Genomic DNA, 19,797 nt, shown 5'->3' with positions numbered 1-19,797 from the left:
TATCCTTCACAGAAAGTAGAATGATGACAATGCAATAGATATTTGTTTTATTGGTATTGTCCTCATTTCCAGGCATACATTCTAACCTAATCACCAACCACTGTCGTGTCTTTGTGTCTAGCCAAAGACTAGTTTGGAAGAGGAAGCACCTGGATTTTATTGTGCTCTCTTCTACTGCTCATTGTAAATTACTGAGAGCATTTTATTTCTCTGCATTATTTCCAGTGTCCAACCAACAGATATGTTCTCTCAATCAATGACAAGATATGTATGCCATTGTTGATGCATTTTTCATATCATATATTTTTGATTTGTCAAGGATTCTGAAGCTCTGCTATTTACAAATATTTTCTCTTATCTATTGCCTTATTTTTAAAATACACACTAAAATGTGCAACAAATTCCCCTCCAAAAGACTTGTCAGTGTCTCAGTTCTTATGTCATTATCACCACTCACACGCACACATTCACATGCACGCACGCATACATGCCTGTAAATGATTTAGCTACTTTTCATAATTCAATCAGGGGTCTTCAGGTATTCAGGGCTAATTTGCATAGTATAAGTGGAGAAAAAAAGAGAGACATATTTATATCTTTCCTAAGTGGTCCTTTATAACTATTAAGATGTCCTTAAAATAGAAACTGTAACAGTTGGCATTTTAGAATTTATCCTGCTTTCAGGTTATTTTTCTTTCACACAGTGTTGGGAAAAATACATTTCTGCCAAAAGTATTTAGGAGAGTTGATGACAACTATTAAAATAATAGTAGTCCAGTGTCAATCAGAGGTTATTAATACAATTCAATTCAATTTAAAATGTCTTTACAGTGGGCCTAATTAGAGAAAAGCACTGAACTAAATTGTCATAATTACAAAACTTCATCAGGTGGTAAATCCCATAGATAAATATAGCCATACTCACAAGCGTGTGTGTCAATAGAGGTGTGTTTATTATTAAAATAAAAAAATACAGAAAACCATATTTCGGTATGATGCAATGAATACAAATGTTAACTTTGGAAGAAAATACAACTCATAGAGAATTTTTAAAAATTATGTTGGAATTAAATAATCCACAGATTATACCATCTTCTTGTTATAATCCAGTACTTAGGAAGAAGTATGAAAGGCCTGGTTAAGTACCTAAGTTAATCATGGTGAGGAAAAGAAGATCAATTAAAAATATATATATTTTAAATTTCTTTAATTGCTGAATGCCTGTTTGGCTAATATTTGAAAGATCATTATTTAGTCCTACAACTGATTCATTTTCCCATTTTCTCATCATTTTGTTTTCAAGCCACCTAAAAGTCTTATTTCCTCATGTATTTGACACATTACCAAAATGGAGCTGTGCTGTTATCCTACAGTATAACGTTGGAATCCTATGCTGTAGTCACACGGGATAATATTGGAAAAATAGGAGTATTTAAATTATTTATTTACCTGTATTTTATTTTTTTGAGACAGAGTCTCACTCTGTCACCCAGAGTGGAGTGCAGTGGCATGATCTCGGCTCACTGCAACTTCTGCCCCTGGGGTTCAAGAAATTCTCATACCTCAGCCTCCCGAGTAGCTATTACTACATGTGCACCACCAGAACTGGCTTTTTTTTTTTTTTTTTTTTTGTATTTTTAGTAGATATGTGGTTTCGTCATGTTGGCCAGGCTAGTCTCGAACTCCTGGCCTCAAGTGATCCTCCCACCTTGGCCTCCAAAATGTTGGGATTACAGATGTGAGCCACCACACCCAGCCTAAATTATTTTTGAATGATATTTTTTCCTTCTATTTTCAAATTACTTCCAACAGTTTCTAAAGACATGGTCACGGCTGCCTGAAACATGGCTTATTCACTCATGTCACCTAGATCACTCTCAAATGCTCCTGAACTTGTGGTCAGTCTTTCACATGGATATGCAATTTGTCCTGGTGAATCTACCTGGTGCTGCTGCTGCTGCTGCTGCTTTTCAAATAGGTTTCTCTTCTCTTCCAAAGCTCTTTCGAAGTGAGATTTGTCCCTGAGGTCTATGGAACATCTTGAGATAAATTTGTGGAATTGCCTTGCATACTTAGCTGAATAGCTCTGCAGAGATGTGCTTCTTCATCTTCCACGTCAATTGCTTGGTGACTTAGTCCTGGAACCCTCTGCAAATCCTCCTCCTCATCTAACATTTCTGACCCATCATTTGTCTCTAAGATTCATTCCAGATCTGTTTCATGGAACCTTTGCTGTTAATTTATCTAAGTCTTCTGTAATAAGTTTTGGTCGATGCATTTATTGGAGCCTAATCATCTGCAGGAGTTGGTTGGCCTCACAGTCTGGCAGGTCATCCTTAACAAGAAATATAGAATAACATTCCTGTCGTAATTGAGCTGAGAAAAGTGCAAGGTAGTTATCTGATGTTAAGTCTGAAACCCTCAAGAAAGTATTCGAATTAAACATTGTTCTCCTAACTTTCTAACTGTAAACAAGTATTCTTTGTAATTGCATATAAATTATCTTACATTTATAAAGTTGATCCTGAGCTTTTGATACTCTGGACTATTGAACAAGATTAGGTCTAAACTCCAAATTTGCAAGGCATTGCTTATAACCTGAATAGAGAAAAAACAAAAACAAAAGCAAAAAAAATCTGTCACTTCTATTTCCAGAAGGCTACTGTAAAAATGCGTTTCTAGTTTCTTTTCTAGAAACTCTTCCTTCTGCCAGTCTCATCCTCTGTTCTTCATCTAGCTGATGTACAATTGAAGATAATTCCACAGGGCTAAAATATTCTCCTTAAAATAAATCATGCCAGTAATGTTGAGCACAAAGCGAGCCTTCTTGTTTCTCATGAAAGATTGACTACTTGTTTGTTTAAGAAGCTCCATTTTTAACCAATTATCTTAATTTCAAAAATTGTTTCACTGTGTTTTCATTTTCCTACTGTGTGTTTTCTAAAACATCTGTTTACACTAAGATATCTTAATTATGCTTTAATGTTTTTTCTTGCTGTGGAATACCAAAATTTCTGTTGAAAAAAAAAAATGTATCCCACTTTCTTTGGTTAATGGGCTTGATATTTAATTATCTCCGTTGAGTAGTACAAAAATTATATCATATTAAACTGACATCCAAAGGATTCTATGACAACAGTCCAAAATCATAAGGACTATGGGTTTCTAGTAATATTATTAATATAGTTCTTTAATGTTTTTAAGACAACCTTCCTAACAGACTTAATTTTCTATTACTGTGAAAATTGCTCTAAACATTATTAATAGCAGCTTAAAATAACAAGCATTTATTATCTGACATAGTTTTTAAGATCAGAAATTCAGTATTGGTTTATATAGCTGATCCTGATTCAGGATCTTTTATAAGATTTTAGTAAAGCTGTCAGTCAAATTCAGTCATCTGAAAGTTGACAGAGACTGACGGACCTGCTTCCAAGGTAGCTCACTTGTATGGTCAGTGGCAGAAAGTCTCGGTTGATTATCACATGAGTCTCAACATAAAGCTGTGCTCCCTTGCAGCTGACTTCTCCCTGATAAGTCGTTTAAAAAAGTGAGATAATAATTCACATACCCACCAACAGTGTATAAACATTCCCTTTTCACTACAGCTACACCAACATCTATTGTTTTTGATTTTTTAATAATGCCCAATACTCATACTGGAGTAAGGTTGTATCTCATTGAAGTTTTAATTTTTATTTCCCTTATGATTAGTGATATTGAGCATTTTAAAAATATTTGTTGGTCATTTTTGTATCTTCTTTTGAGAAATGTCTGTTGTTGTCATTTACCTACTTTTTAATGGGATTATTTGACTTTTTTTCTGGCTGATTTGTTTGACTTCCTTGCAGATTCTGAATATTAGTTCTTTGTTGGATGTAAAGTTTGCAATTTTTTTTCCAACTCTGTAGACTGTTTATTCAATATTTCTTCTGCTCTGCAGAATCTTTTTAGTTTAATTAGGTCCTATTTAATAGTTTTGGTTTTGTACCCAAAATAAAAGCAGTCACTATTTTAAAAAGACACCTGCATGCATAGGTTTATTGCAGCAGATTTCATAATTGCAAAGATGTGGAATCAACTTAAATGGCCATCAACCGATGAGTGGATAAAGAAAATGTGGTATATTAACAACATGGAAAAAATATTCATAAACAAGAATACAATAATGCATTTTTTTTCAGCAACTTATATGAAACTGATGGCCATTATCCTAAGTGAAGTAACTCAGAAATGGAAAATGCAATACTGCATGTTCTTACTTAGAAGTGAGAGCTAAGCTGTGGATACACAAAGATGTGCAGAGAGGTATAATAGAAATTGGAGACTCAGAAGGAGGGAGGGTTTGAGGTGGGTGAAGGATGAAAAATCATCTATTAGGTACAATGTACTCTATTCAGGTAATGGATACTCTAAAACTCCAGGCCTCACCACCATACAATTCATTCATGTCACCCAAAACCCCTTGTACTCCTATAGCTATTGAAATTACAAAAACAAAAAGAGGGACCAAGATGGAGGTCACAATATATTTTATAACTCAATCACAGAAGCAACATACCATCAATCTGTCATATTCTATTGGCCACATCGATCAACCCTAGTAGAAGGTGGGAATGGACTGTACAATGGAATCAATACTAGGAGGTGAAGACCAATGGAGGTTACCTCAGAGGCAGGCGGCCCCACACATGATCAAGATAAGTCCATATAACTTAGTATTTGAGAACTAGAATAAATTTCCTAAAAGTGTCCTCTAACAAATCCATCAGGGCTGTAGGTGAAAAATCAGTCTAAAGCCGTTTTAAAAATAAGCATAGCTTACATTATTCTATGGATTTTCTTTTGGTCACCACTCAGTGATTTCTAGGGCCTCTGTTCCACCTGCTGTCCAAAGCAACCAGAGGGACTACATAACGCTAGTCACCTTGATGAGCTCCAAATACTTAATATATCTCCCTCCCTTCCTCAATGCATGAGCCTGAAACTTGAATAGTTATGATGTTGTCCTGAAGACTATATAATGTGTTTTGAACTAACAACCAATCTTCAAAAAATGTCCTCCCATAAGCAGAATGCAGTCGGAGACAAAGCACAGAAGTTGAATCACACCTAAATACATAGTTGGGAAAAAGGTCTATTGTTATCACCCATGATTCGTGGCTTTGCTCATTTGAAAGTCTGGGTTCTGAAGAATGCTTCCAAGATGAGTCATGTTGATTTAGATGAGATTATCTCTGGCCAAAGTAGCTTTTCACATGATTAAATCAAAAGTCAAAACAGGGTATTTATATTGGCTGGCATGATCAATCCTCACCATCCAAATAGGTAAATATTACATAAAGGAGGGAAGAATATGAATAGAATTCAGATGACCCCCTACTACACCCACTAGCACAACAGCACAGAGGCCTAAATGTTATTGTAATCTGTACAGGCAGGAACACCAAAGTCACAGATGTTTAATTAACATAAGTTTGGATCATAGAATTAGGTAGAGAACTCTGTCAGGTTGAGATTGCTGTCTCAAAACCAGAAGAATTTGAAATGGGTGATAGAGTAAGTAATTTGTAAATTATGTGCTATAAACTAGAGCCTTTATCCATTTTTAAACCTTTGCTAGTGTTTGCACTTATATTTATATTGTAACAAATTTCCTCCTGTGAAAAGCAGTAAGTATTTTCCACAGAATTCAAACATAGAATTGGATGCAAAAATTACTGAAATTTTAGGCAATTTTCCCTTGAAAATGAAATTTGTTTCAGTTGTACAAGAAATATTTGTATTATGTCATATAGCATAAATTTTTTCTAAATAAAAGAAGATTGTATGTATAATTTTGGTTATAGTAGATATTTGTTACTTGTTAATTATCCATCGTGTAAATACCCCTTGAATTGTCAAGGAATCCCTAGTGTGATGGTGGAACTTGAAGCAGGCAGGGCCCTATCCTACATTCACATCCTAATAGCTGATAGACATATAAACTTGGGTTGAGCTTGAATTCACATATTTCTTTCTCAGGCATTGAATGTTAAGGGAGAGTGAAAGTTATTCAAGAAAAGTTTGAGGTTATTTAAGTTAAAATGATCAAATTTCCAAGAGTGGCATTCCTGAGTGATGACAGGGCCGTTTCCACAAACATTAATGTTCAGAGTAGCATCTAGCCAGTCTGTTTCAGTAGCCTGTTGCCTACTGGTTAGTTATCTTGTTCTTGCTTAATTTTTCAGCCTGGTCCTCCAGATTTACCCTAGGAGCAATTTTATATCATCTATTAAGTTATTTTCATTTTCATGTTACATTTTTTGGTTTTGCTACCAAGTAGTAGCAATTTGAAAAATGCTGCTTTGATGTATATAGCAAGTATATACTTCTCCTTGATGGGGCTCCTGAATATCAGATAAACAAATCAACAGTCTGTTGACGAAAAGAGAAGAGAAGGAGAAGAGAAAGTGGAAATTATCAGTTTACATTGCACCATGTATCAAGTAAATGTGGGTTTGGAACCTTTATGTCAAATTTATTGCACAGTAAAACATAAGAAAGTATTATGGTTGTGTATTTCTTTTTTAGTCTATCTTAAACTGTTAGTAGTTTATTGTACAGTTGGTAGAAGTTGGAGCAGCATATAAAACATTGAATATTGCAGTTAGGTAAGTCCTAGGGTTGTGAAATTTGAAAAGGTTTGCTAAGATTCTTTATTAAATCAAGAGTCAACTTTATAGTGTCATAGTGACTCAGAAGATTGTATTTATTTATTTATTTATGTGACAGGGAATGAAACACAGCAATGCCAAAAGATCAAACTGAAAAATAGTTTTAATATTTTGTTCAAGAAAATACAAATAATTTTAATCACTTCATCTGCTTTTTCTGAAATCTCTTGTTATACTTGTTTTCTTAATCTATTCTTTTCTTCTTAAGATAGTGTCTCGCTCTATCACCCAGGCTGAAGTGCAGTGGAACAATCATAGCTCACTGCAGCCTTCAACTCCTAGACTCCAGCAATCCTCCCACCTCAGCCTACCTACAAGCTAGGACTACCTGACTCATTTTTTTGTTTTTTGTTTTTTCTTTTTTATAGAGACAGGGGTCTCCCTGTGTCGCCTAAGCTTGTCTTGAACTCCGGACTTCAAGCAATCCTCCCACCCTGGCTTCCCCAAATTTTGGGAAGTCACAAGTAGGAGCCACTGTGCTCAGCCTCAATTTTTTTTTTTTTTTTTTTTTTTTTTATTTGAGACAGAGTCTCGCTCTGTGCCCCAGGCTGGAGTGCAATGGCGCAATCTCGGCTCACTGCAAGCTCCGCCTCCCGGGTTCACGCAATTCTCCTGCCTCAGCCTCCCGCTCAGCCTCAATTTTTATTTATAAATATCTTGTTGTTAGCTCACCTATAAAGTTATTTTTTGTTTACATTTTTTCCTATGTGACCACATCCAGTTTTACAGCTTTAAATAACATCAATATTCCAATGCTTCTCAAATCTCTTTCTAAATCTGAGCTTTTCTCTGAACTGCAGATTCATATCCACAGCCACATAATATTAGGTGATGGAACCATATGAAATTGATGACATTTGACTCTTTTGGACTCACAAAATACTTATATTGTTCAAATTATCCATATCTTTACTTGGATATTATATACTAATGTCACATTTTACATTTTCAAAACATAGCTCATAATTTCCATCCCCTTAAACTCCTTGTCAAAACTTTTCCGAATTCAGGCTTTTAATCGCAGTAAATGGCAACACATTTTACACACTTGCTCATAATTGAAACCAAGAAGGTTCTTGATTGGTTATTACTTCACATAACTCTAAATTCAGTTCATTAATAAGCCCTATTTTTCTACTTCCAACATATTTTATAGCCACTTATTTCTATCTTTAGGAATAAAATCCAGTTAAAGTCACCATTACTTCTTGGATTGGCTATCATTATGGTCTCCTGATTAATTTCCCTGTCTCTACACTTGACCACTTTTAAAGGATCTGTTCTGTTCATAAAAGAGAAGGTATTTTTAAAATGTAATTTATATCATCCCATTCCTATACTAAAAATAATTATCTCCATATCACATTTTAGACAATCAATATTATTTATTTATTTATGTATTACTTTGGGTAATTTTTATTTTTATATATAATTTCAAAATTACATAAAAGTTAGAAGAATAGAACAAAGAACTTTCATACCTAAACAAAGGGTATACAGATGGTAATTTTTTAAATGTTTCTTTCCATTTGTTTTATCACTCCTTATTGTTCTCTCGTCCTCCCAACCTTCTTTCTCCTCTCCCTCCTCCACTACACTGATTGTTTTTGGAGCCATCTGACAGCAAGTTGGAGATATCATGACTCTTGACGTGATTCACTAAGGACCCAGTATTACCTCCTTGGTATCCCTATGCATAACCTAAATCTAATCATGAGGACACATCAAATAAGCCCAATGAGAGGCGCATTCTGCAAAATACTTGGTCTATACACTTCAAAAATTCAAGGCTGTGAAAGAAAACATATATTGATTATTTATCATAGCCTATAAATGTTACATATTCCGAGTCCAGCTATTTCTCTGACTTCATCCAGCAACATTCATGCCTTTCTCATTATGTTCCAGACACTCCATTGCTTTTTGTTTTTATTTTTCTCCTGCAACATGCCAAGCTTGCTCCCCTTCCTTAGTATCTTGCTGGAGCACTCTTATCTTAGATCTCTTATCTTAGATTTCCCTACAGTGATCACCTTCTTGTCATTGCTTTTCCAGTTCAAATTCTATCTAACAGAAGTAACTTCCTTTAGATAGACTTATATTTCTCTCCCACAGTACTCTGTTTTCTTTACCTCATAAAACTTTACTTGAGGTTTAGTGTAGTACTTTTACTTTTTATTACCTGGTTTTCCTATCCCCCCTCCTCTTTATCTTCCAGAATACTAATTATTTTACAATTGGGACTTGCCTACCTTGATTACTATTATAAACTCTGCACCATGTTCCAGTCATCTGGTAGTCAATTAATAGATGTGTTGAAAGAATGTAGAAGTATATTCTGTAAACTGATAAAATGACATAGACTATATATTCATTTTTAAGAAGTTCATGCACTAAGAAATGTGTAAAGCAATATATTTTGATAAATTATAAAATATTTCCTGAATATTTTGTCAGAATTTTTAAATATTTAATAATTCAATCTGATTTTTATATGTATGAATTTTTCTTTTAGTTACCTTGGGTGCACTTACAAGTCTAGTGAGCTATCACTTAACTGCCTTGAAAGAAGAGTTTGGTGTCAATAATTGACTTACAGTTGCAAAAGACATAGTACATCTTGTTAAATTTTGCAACATGAGTATGACTTCAAAATAATTATGTAGATTCTGGCTATTAAAGGAAGAGGAAATTAACATGGAAATAATTAATGTGATGTTGTCTTGTATCAATTTAGCTAAACTGGAATTACGTAATTTGAAATTCCCTTTCCTTTAAGGTTCTAGTGCAGTGTTGGCCACAAAATAAATTTGTGCAAGATTTAGAAGGTGGAAGTGAAGCAGCAGCAGCCCATGTTTAAACTCAGAAATTTGATGTAAAGTTAGGTATGGTTTCAGATGGCTCACATTGTACAAGTCTGCCAGATTATCTTGTTGGCATGAGGAAGTAGTTGGATCTGCAGCACCTGGAGGCCCCACTGAGTCTCTGTCTTCAGCATCTTCAAGTACTTGGCCAAGTGCTTTTGAAATTCCATGGTAAAGTGTATCAACTCTATTGTAGGTCATGAACATTATCAAAGTTGGAGGCTTCAAAGCAGTAAGACAAAAATGCAAGTTCGAATTTCATTTATTCTTGTTGATTACAGGCCAACTACATGGATTTTTAGTTTAGTTAGCTGTTTTGTTTTGTTTTGTTTTTTCATGTTTTGTAGTGATTTAGCAGCCTGGGACAATGTAAGATACAATTTCTAAATTGAAGACAAGTTGCCGCATCTGTCCCCTCCTTAAATTAAGAGAGAGGCATGATGTTTATTGAGATTTTTAGATTTACTAAGTGACAAATATCTCACTTTGGCTTTCTAATCCAAAACTTTTATCAAGTAACCTGAGAAGCTACTAGTTTGGAGTATGGCTCAAATCAAGAAAAGGCTCTTTAGCAGGTCTAGGTTGCTTGCAAACTGCTCTGTCACTTGGACCATATGACTCAGCAGATCCAATTTTCCTTGACATATCTATGACAACCAGGTATGCTGTACAGAGCACTCGGCAGGCATGTGCGGATAATCATACTGCAACTCTAAAGATTTTAACAAAATTACACCACCCTCTAGGGATAACTATTCTTATTTTAAGAAAAAGATCTGGGCATGTTACAGAGCCTGAGTAGAGACTGAATGCTTGACAATTAGCAACAAATTTATAATGTGAACATCATGAAAATGATGTTGTCTGACTGACTGAACTATAAAATTAGGTGGGCACAGCAGCACTTCATCATCAAGCAAAACTGTTATATATGAGATTGAGTTCAAGTAAGTCCTACAGACTCAAATAAGGCATCTTAGAAAGTGGTCCACATGTCCATTGTTCATATGCATGCTAAATTTTTTCCTCACTTTCAATACTTGTCATGATTTCTTATGTCCATTACACCGAAAACAATACTCTAGCCCATTTATAAATGATTCTACATAATATGTTAATACTACCTGAATGTGGAGAGCTACGAAGTTTTAGCCTCATACTGGAAATCATTTTTAAAATAATGGTAAAGGAAAATCTTTCCAGTTGGCAGAATTTTGAGCAGTACACCTGATTGTTCATTTTACCAAGAAGAAGAAAATGCCAGATGTAATGATCTGAAGTCATGCATGACAAGTGGCAAATTATCTGGTTGGATGGTCAGGAATATGGAAGGAACACAATTGGGAAACTGGTGACAAGGAATTCTGGGAAGAATTATGTAGATAAACTTCCTCTGAGTGGGTACAAATTATAATGATATTTGTGCTCCATATGAAGGAAAACCAAAAAGCATTTCAGCAGATGGCAATCTTCAAACCCATGTGGACAAGTGGAAGTGTTCTGTGGATGCAAATCAGTCTATCTGCCCAGATATCTCTGTTGTAGCCCAGTGGGCATAGGAACTTAGTGGTTATATCAGCAGGGATGGATGTTATGCTGTGCTCAGTAATATGGGGCTTTGACAGCCAGCTTGATCTGGCTAACTATGGGTGAGTGACCAACATGCCAACAGCAGAGATCAATAACAACCTCTAATACTGTGCCATTCCCCAGGGGGATACTGGCATGCTGATTACATTCAGTAGCTTTCATTGTGAAAAGGGCAGTGCTTTGTTTTCTCTAGAAGAGATACTGTGGTATTAATTTAACTTCCTTATCCAAAATGCTTTAGTTAAACTCATCATCTATGGACTTATCAAATACCTTAATGACCTCATGAGTATTCTTCACATCATTCCTTTTGAACAGGGAACTTATTTTGTAACAAACAAAGTTAGGCAATGAGCTTATACTTGTTGACATAACTAGTCTTACCATTTCCCTCACTACACTGAAGCAGGTAGCCTGGGAGCATCATGGTTTAGCTGTTTCTGACTACTCAGTTATGGTACCAGCTGGGCAGCAAACACCTTGCAGACTGAAATAATGTCCTTCATAATACGGTATATGCTTCATATCAGAAACCACTATATAGTTTTTATGTTCTTCTCCTATTCAAAATTCACTGTCTAGAAATCAAAGGGTGAAAATGAGAGTCATTTCTATTACCTCTATTTCTATTACCTCTTGTATTCACTCGTGACATTTTGCTTTTCTTTCTCAAATTCCTAGAATTTGAGGCTCTGCAAAACACAGGTGTTTGTTTCCATGGGATAATACTTTCACCAGAGGACACAACAATGATAAGCTTTTGGAGAACTATACTGCAAACTTTAGAGAACGGAACATGTTAGAATTTGGAGAGGAAGAGAATTATTCAAAACAAGAGTGTTAGAAAAGACCTCATAGACAAAATAATATTTAAACAGAGATTTAAAGTGGGACACAATGCCATGAAGAACTCTGGGAAGTAGACTTCCCAGCAGAGGGAAAAAAGTGCAAAGTCCTCAAGACAAGATCATGCTTCACGTGTTCGAGATTGCCCATTCTTAACATTTGTAGAGTCATGGACCAAAGTACAAATGGAGGTTTATAAACCATATATTTAAATATTTTAAAGCTCTAAATCAAGTTAACAAATCATTATAATCTATATTTGACAATTAAACCTTTATAATGACCTGGCATTTGGGACTCTGAAATTCCACACAGGAGCATATACCATTGTGGGAAGGGCAAGCCCTCAAAGTGGGACAGCAGACTGATATTCACCTCCTTTCTTTTTCCAGCCTGGGCTTTTGTATCACACCACGAAGGGTCACATGTGTTTATGGGAATTTACCTTCCATATCCAAACTCTTATTTACTTCCCAATGAACACAGCCTTTGGCCACTCTTCGGGCCACCACACTTGTGAATATGGTCCAGGGAAGAGACTTGTGAAGGCCCTGGAGGTGGGATTAGAATCTTTTTCATAGGGAATTATGGGATTCCAGGTGTTTGTAGCATATTCTAGAATGGGTATGTGCATTGGTACATTCTCTGTCTCCACAGACTCCCATTTAGGGGAAGAGTATTGCTATAGGAAGGCCGACTAGAACCATTTAAAATATCCAGCTCAGAAAAGGAGTTCTTCATCTAATGGCAGTAGCAGTTTGAGGACTATCCACCAGGCCATGTGACTGCAGTAGAGTTGGCAAGAAAGAATGTGCTAGAAAAAGTTATAGAGAAGTAGGAGCTAGAACAAAATTGTCAGTGGTTATCAGCCCCAGTTGCCCATTAAGATCATTACGAAAAGACCATTGCTTGGTTAGCAACTCCACAAATTCTAATTCAGTTGATCAGGGCTAAGGTTTAGCCATAACAAATTTAAAAAGCCCTGGTGACTGAATGTAGAGCCAAATTTGAAAACCATATATATATATACACTTTGCTTTTCTCTCTGAGATAGGAAATTATTGTATAATTTTGATTAGAAGAGTGCCACAAAAGAGTGCACATTCAAAAGGAAATTAATATAGCAGCAGGATGAAGAAAAGTTTCTAGGGAGTATAGAGGAGATGTAGTAAGATCAGTTTAGGAGGCTATTGAAACAATACTGGAAAGAGATAACGATGCTTTAGACCAAAATGGAAACACTAATAGAATTCTAGATGATAATACTGATAAAGAAGTCTGAAGTTCAGGATAACTCAATATATATACTTTTTAAAATAAAATAATTGTATCTATAAGATTTTGGAATAGTACAGCTTTTAGACAGGTTTATACAGTCTCAGCTTTTCAATGGTGAAACTTGTATAGAATTGCAAATAATAATAATCTTTTCACTTATTTATAAATATTCATGATAGCCAAAAAATATTTAAAATGATATGGAAACATGATAAATCATATTTGTACCTTGCTGTTTACACCAGCTCTAGATAAATTCTATGTGCATTATAACACATTAAATACTATTTGAGTTACTAGGTTAAAAAATATATATATATACAATAGAGCCCCAAATGGTTCATAATTTTTCTAGCTTACAACTCAGTTTTATAAAAAATCATTATTAATGTCAAAATTAATGAAGACAGGTTTTTTTGCCAAATGGTAAAAAATTGCATGCTTTCCAAATCTATGGTTAAGTTAGTAAAAATGTGATTTTTGAATAAACTGGCTCCAAATCATTATTTAAGTACACATTAGAAATATTATTAGCTTTTAATAATTTTATTACAAGAAAAAGTATGGACCTATTCCCTCAGTAAGAGAACTAGGGCAGGTGGGAGAATTTAAGGGGGAATGGTGAGAAGCAATGTTGAGGTATACTATTATTTTAAAACGCAATAACTGAAATTACAAACCTTCAGATCTGTTTCTCTCTGTTACTTGCCCCATGTTAATATTGTTTATGAATATGCTGCAACATGTGCACTGTCAGAACAAAATCTAGAAAAGGCCCTCAATGCCTAAGCATTTCAATTCATGCTTTTACCAATCTATTTTTCATATGTTATATTTTTATTGTGTCCTATTAACCCCATTAATAGAGGAGGAATTCCTGCCTTAGGATTATGAAGATGGTTGAACACATGACTCTTAACATTGGACAGATGAAATGGACAGCAGTTCATTAGTCACTTACACTCACAGTCCAGTGGAGGAGGACAACACATACCATATTTGGCTGTTGCACTTGAGAATGGAATGACCAATCATGTACTGTGGGGATGCAGGCTTTGTAGAATCTAGAGTAGAGTGACTTTTGATTTCCTTGTGGGGAAGTCCTTGTGTTGTTTGCATAATTCTGAATGCTGACAGGAAACTGAAACCCACCACTCAGAGATAAGCAGAAAGTGTACCTGTTCTCTGAGATAAGGAGGTTTCTTTGGCTAGGTGTCCTTATCTGCAAGAGCAGAGCAGGCAGGAATCTTGCCAATTAGGTCATTTAAGGCCCCTCCTCATTTTACCAAATGTCAATGCAGCACATATTTAATTTTAGACCTCACACCACAAGTTACATGGAACCACTATATATTACTTAACCATAATCTCTGTTTATCTATCATCTATCTATCTATCTATCTATCTATCTATCTATCTATGCATCTATCCACCTACCTATCTACAACATTTAGGGAGAGGATGAATCCTCTGTGCCCTCTTCACATCTTTGATAAGAAGATGCTCTTGGCAGCTACATATGGAGCTGAAATGTGGCCAAACTGCCCAAGCCAACAGGGAGACCCAAGAACAAGGAATAAATGCCTAATGTTGTATGTGTCTGATTTTTGGAGATGATCATTTAAATTACTTAACAGAAGCTGAGTAATGCAGTAATCAATAGACAGTATTTTAACATGAATATGTAAATGATTAGAAGAATTCATATTAATAATCTATAGAGCACATACATATGGGTTTCTGATTATGTAGATTTAATTTTTATAAAAAACAAACATTTCTGACTATGTCTCACTCTGGGTAAGCTACACGCTATTATAGTTTCTTTATTGCATCCACCTTTTTTCAGAATACACGCAGAATTTGAGCAGTAAATTTCAATTATTTGTATATTGCTTTGCAAATAAATACATAGATGGATAGATAGATAATTGATTGATAAACTATAAGGACTTAGCCCATGTAATCATGAAGGCAGGCAAGTCCCAAGACCTTCAGGATAAGTCAGCAACCTGGAGAATTGATGGTGCCATTCTAGTCCGAAGACTGGCAGCCTGGAGACCCAGGAATAGCCAGTGTTTCAGTTCTAGTGTGAAAAAAACAAGTGTTCCAGTTCAAAGTCCATCAAGCAAGAAGAGTTCTCTTTTACTTGGCTGGTGGGAGGCAGGAATTGGCCTTTCTCTTCTATTTAGGCCTCCAACTGATCGAATGAGACTCACTGGTATTAAGGGGGCAATCTGCTTTACTCAGTATATTCATTTAAATATTAATCTTATCCAAAAACAAACACTCCGACAGAAAAACCTAGAATAATATTTGACCAAATATCTGTGTATTCTGTGACCTAGTCAAATTGGCACATAAAATTAGCCACCATGTTATGTAACCCCAACCTATCTGGAACAATATTATCACTATGATATGAGAATAAGGGAAGGTTAGTGTACAATTCCACTGTAGGCAGAAGGCAGATAAAATGAAAATCACATTCCTATGGAAGTATCTGTATCACAGACAGGTTAATATCCAGCAGGCTAGAGGTAGAATTTAGAATTGACTAATTTAAACTGTGCTAGAGTTGGTTTTTATCTCATGTTCAATAATTAATTTTCACCAAATCGTATAAGAAAATGATACAAGAATTTGTTTTTGATGTTACGAAAAACTAATTTTTCTTCAATAATCTTTTTTTTTTTTTTTTTTGCATCTGTTAAATCAATTAACTCTAAATAATATGTTACTGGGAAAAAAGTCCACAAATAAGATGTCATAAAAATATTGAATTATTAAGTGATAGACAAATAGGCTTAATTAATCTACTTTTTTTTTCTTTAGAGACAGGGTCGCTAAGTATTTAAGTAGTTTAATAAACTCCTTTCCTCTCTCCCAGAATGGAGTACAGTGGTGCTATCATAGCTTACTGCTACCTCAAACTCCTGGTGTCAAGCAGTCCTCCTACCTCAGCCTCCCAAATACCTGGGACTACAGGCATGTGCCACAATAGTTGGCTAATTAAAAAAATAAATAACAGACAGGATTTTGCTGTGTTGCCCAGGCTGGCCTCAGACTCCTGGCTTCAAGGGATCCTCTTGTCTATACCTCCCAGAGCACTGGGATTTATAGGTCTGAATTTAAATATAGTTTTATTCAACTAGATAGTCTCATCTTAAATATTTTTCTTGACAATAGCATGACCAAATTTTCTGTATAATAATATCACATTATTTTCCAAGAGATTTGACTTTTTTATCAAATTGACTATTACAATGAAAATTAATGACTAAATTTTCAAGTATTTTAAAATAATTATATATTTGGTCAAAAGGAACATATTATGCATACACAATAATATCAACATCTAAAAAAGGCTCTGTGAAATTTTGTGGCACTTAGAATTCAAACTTATAAAACTGGCATAAGCAAATATTTATTTTACAACTTACTTTATAATTTTAACCATTAAAAGTAGGCATACATGTATATTATTGTGATTATGCAACATAATTGTAAAAGCATGGAAAAGTTGAAAAATGTGAAAATACATTAATCAAAATATTAGGAATAAATATTTCTGGATTCTGGGATTATGTCAATTTGTATTCTTATCTTTTTTGTTTATTTTAATTTATTGAAAATTAACATCACAAATACTAGTATTTACGATAATGTTATCGATAAATAGCAAATCTTTTTCCTTCTGATTGATTGTTTAGAATGTATCTGTTTCCTAAAGTATGTAGTTAATTCCAATAATATTTTTGTGGATCTATCATGTGTCACAAGTGCACAACCATTCTGATCACAATTATAAAAATCTAATATTTTTATTTCTAATACATTACTTTTACAACACATTCATCTGATAGTTATTATTTCTGCTTCATTGATTAAATTATACTGGGAAAATAATTACCCTTATATGCTGGTGTCAATATGGTTCTCTTCTTCCTCACCTGACATTGGAAAACATTTCAAAGATAAAATGATAGATTTAAGGAAAGAATGTGAAAGCAACTACAATGGAAATTTTCAAAAATATAGTAAAAAGAAAAAAAGTATAATGAAGGCTGTGAATGCATCAGCAGCTTCAACAAGTAAATATCAACAAGTGACTGTTTTATTTCATTTGTATTCACAGTTATGTCACTCATAGGGAATTATTTTTGGGAAAACTCAGATTTTTGTACATACATCCCAAAATAATCAAAGATGTATTTCTTAAGAAAGGCATCTTTTTAATAGGAGAGCCCTAATGTTTACTACCTGTCTGTAGATGAGAACAATCTAATAATACCATCAACTACACAGTCCAATTTGAAGTTTTCTAATTTTCTCATAGTTTTAAATAGTTGATTGATTTGAGTAAATATCCAAGTATGTTACTATATTATTGATTTACTTCCTTAAAGCATCTTATAATTAACAGATCTCCTTCAATTCTTTTTTCATTATCATGAAGAACATAATAAATGCATTTCTGGAACAGAATAAAGTCCAACATTCTATTACTTTGTGTCAATCCACTGAAATTGCTTATTATATTTCCATTTATATTTTTGTAAAAAAGTTCAACTTATATTTTAAATATGGAAAGTATATGTGCAGATTTGTTGCATGGAAATATTGCATGCTGCTGAGGTTTGCAGTACAAATCCCATCACCAAGATAGTTAGCATATTACCTGAGGGGTAGTTTTTTAACCTACCTTCTCCCTTCACCCTGTAGTAGTCTCTATTGTTTCTATATTTATGTATACGCATATGTTTGTTCAATGCCTAGCTCTCATTTACAAGTAAGACTATGAAGTATTTGATTTTTCTGTTCCTGTGTTAATTTACTTAGGATAATGGCCTACAGCTTCATTCATCGTGCTGCAAAGGTTATTATTTTATTCTTTTTGATGGCTTCATAGTATCCCGTGGTATGTATGTATCACAGTTCCTTTATCCAATCTACTGTTGATGGGTACCTGGAGTGATTCCATATGCCTGTTATTGTGAATAGTGTAGCAATGAACATATGAGTGCATGTCTTTTTGGTAGAATAACATATTTTTTTTGGATATATCTACAGTAATGGGATTGCTCGGTCAAATGGTAGTTCTGTTTTAATTTTTTTGAAAAATCTCCAGACTATTTTCCACAGTGGCTGGAGTAATTTACATTCCAAACAACAGTGTTTAAGCATTCCCTTTTCTCTGTAGCCTCACTAGCATCTGCTGTTTTTTGACTATTTAGTAATAGCCATTCTGACTGGTATGAGATAGTATCTCACTGTGGTTTTTATTTGCATTTCTCTGATGACTACTGGTGCTGAGCATTTTTTATATGTTTCTTGGCTACTTTAATATTCTCTTTTGAAAAGTTTTGCACATTTTATTAATAAGGTTGTTTGGTTTTTGCTTGTTGATTTGTTCAAGTTTCCTGTAGAATCTGGATATTAGGCCTTTGTCAGATGCATAGTTTGCAAGTATCTTCTTTCTTCCATTCTGTAGGTTGCCTATATGCTCTGTTGGTATTTTCTTTTGCTGTGCAGATGCTCTCTAGTTTAATTAGATCCCAGTTGTCTTTGTTTGACTTTAATGTCATAATCTTATAATGCAATAGCTATAGAATAGAAACATACCATATTCAGAATTTAGTAAGATAAAATAAGTTTTATAAACTACTTTCTTAGATTTACTCTCATATATCATAAGTGTTTTCAACATAAACATACATGAAAAGAAAACATTTAACAAAGTTATGGTATCTGAATAATGAGTATCTTTTACTTCATAAGGGAAGTAGCTGTGGTCACTAAGTATACAATATATTATAGTTATGGTATATACACTAGTGTAATAAAGAAGAATGGTCTGATCATTTCCTTCAACTCTAGTTGAAGAAAAATCATAGCAACTTGATCTCATTTCTTGTTTGCTACTGAAAGCAAAATAACTGTGTTTTGATTAATAATTATCTCTAAAATTTTAAGTGTGTACAAGTGAGGTGAAACACAGTGGGATGGAGAGGGACAGCATGTCTAATTGAGAAAACTGCATGATCAACAATATTGTGTTATAGAAAGAGACAGACAAAAATCAATTTAGCAGAAAATTGGCCTATGACTGATTAACAAAACAAAGATAAATACGACTAAAATCTTAGTTGACAATATTTCATGTAACAGCAGAAACATACAACGTTCATGTTTCTAAGTCTGAAAAGTACAAAAAGATGATGACAATAGAAGTAATAGTAGTAATAAATTGTCAAAGCATCACAGTAAAATTATCAACTTTCTAATTTAAGGGTGAAAACTCATCAGAAGAAATAAAAATGCATGGTCTTTAGTGGAAAATGCTTTTCAAATATGTTTCATGATACCAGCTCAGGTCATGACTCTTAGCTTATCTTGTTTAGTCTGTGAAAAACTGGTGACTAAGAATCTAAGCTTTGACAAATGTAGGAAAAAAAAAAAAGTGCTTGTTTTGTCTTGTTTTGTTTTGTTTTGTTTTGAGA

General features: G+C 34.2%; 1 long non-coding RNA gene and 1 pseudogene across 1 annotated transcript in view; both read right to left on the bottom strand.

The window, feature by feature from the left end:
- Nucleotides 1–19,797, bottom strand: part of LOC119624875 (uncharacterized) — a 581,364-nt gene that overhangs the window by 79,248 nt on the left and 482,319 nt on the right. The window lies entirely within an intron of this gene.
- On the bottom strand, nucleotides 1,685–2,511 carry LOC140712328 (ataxin-3-like; annotated as a pseudogene).

The sequence above is a fragment of the Chlorocebus sabaeus genome, chromosome 8, assembly GCF_047675955.1.
Source record: "Chlorocebus sabaeus isolate Y175 chromosome 8, mChlSab1.0.hap1, whole genome shotgun sequence".
In the NCBI taxonomy this organism is placed as follows: domain Eukaryota; kingdom Metazoa; phylum Chordata; class Mammalia; order Primates; family Cercopithecidae; genus Chlorocebus; species Chlorocebus sabaeus.
Note: the sequence above shows the minus strand (reverse complement) of the source record. Positions and strands in the feature narration are given on the sequence as shown.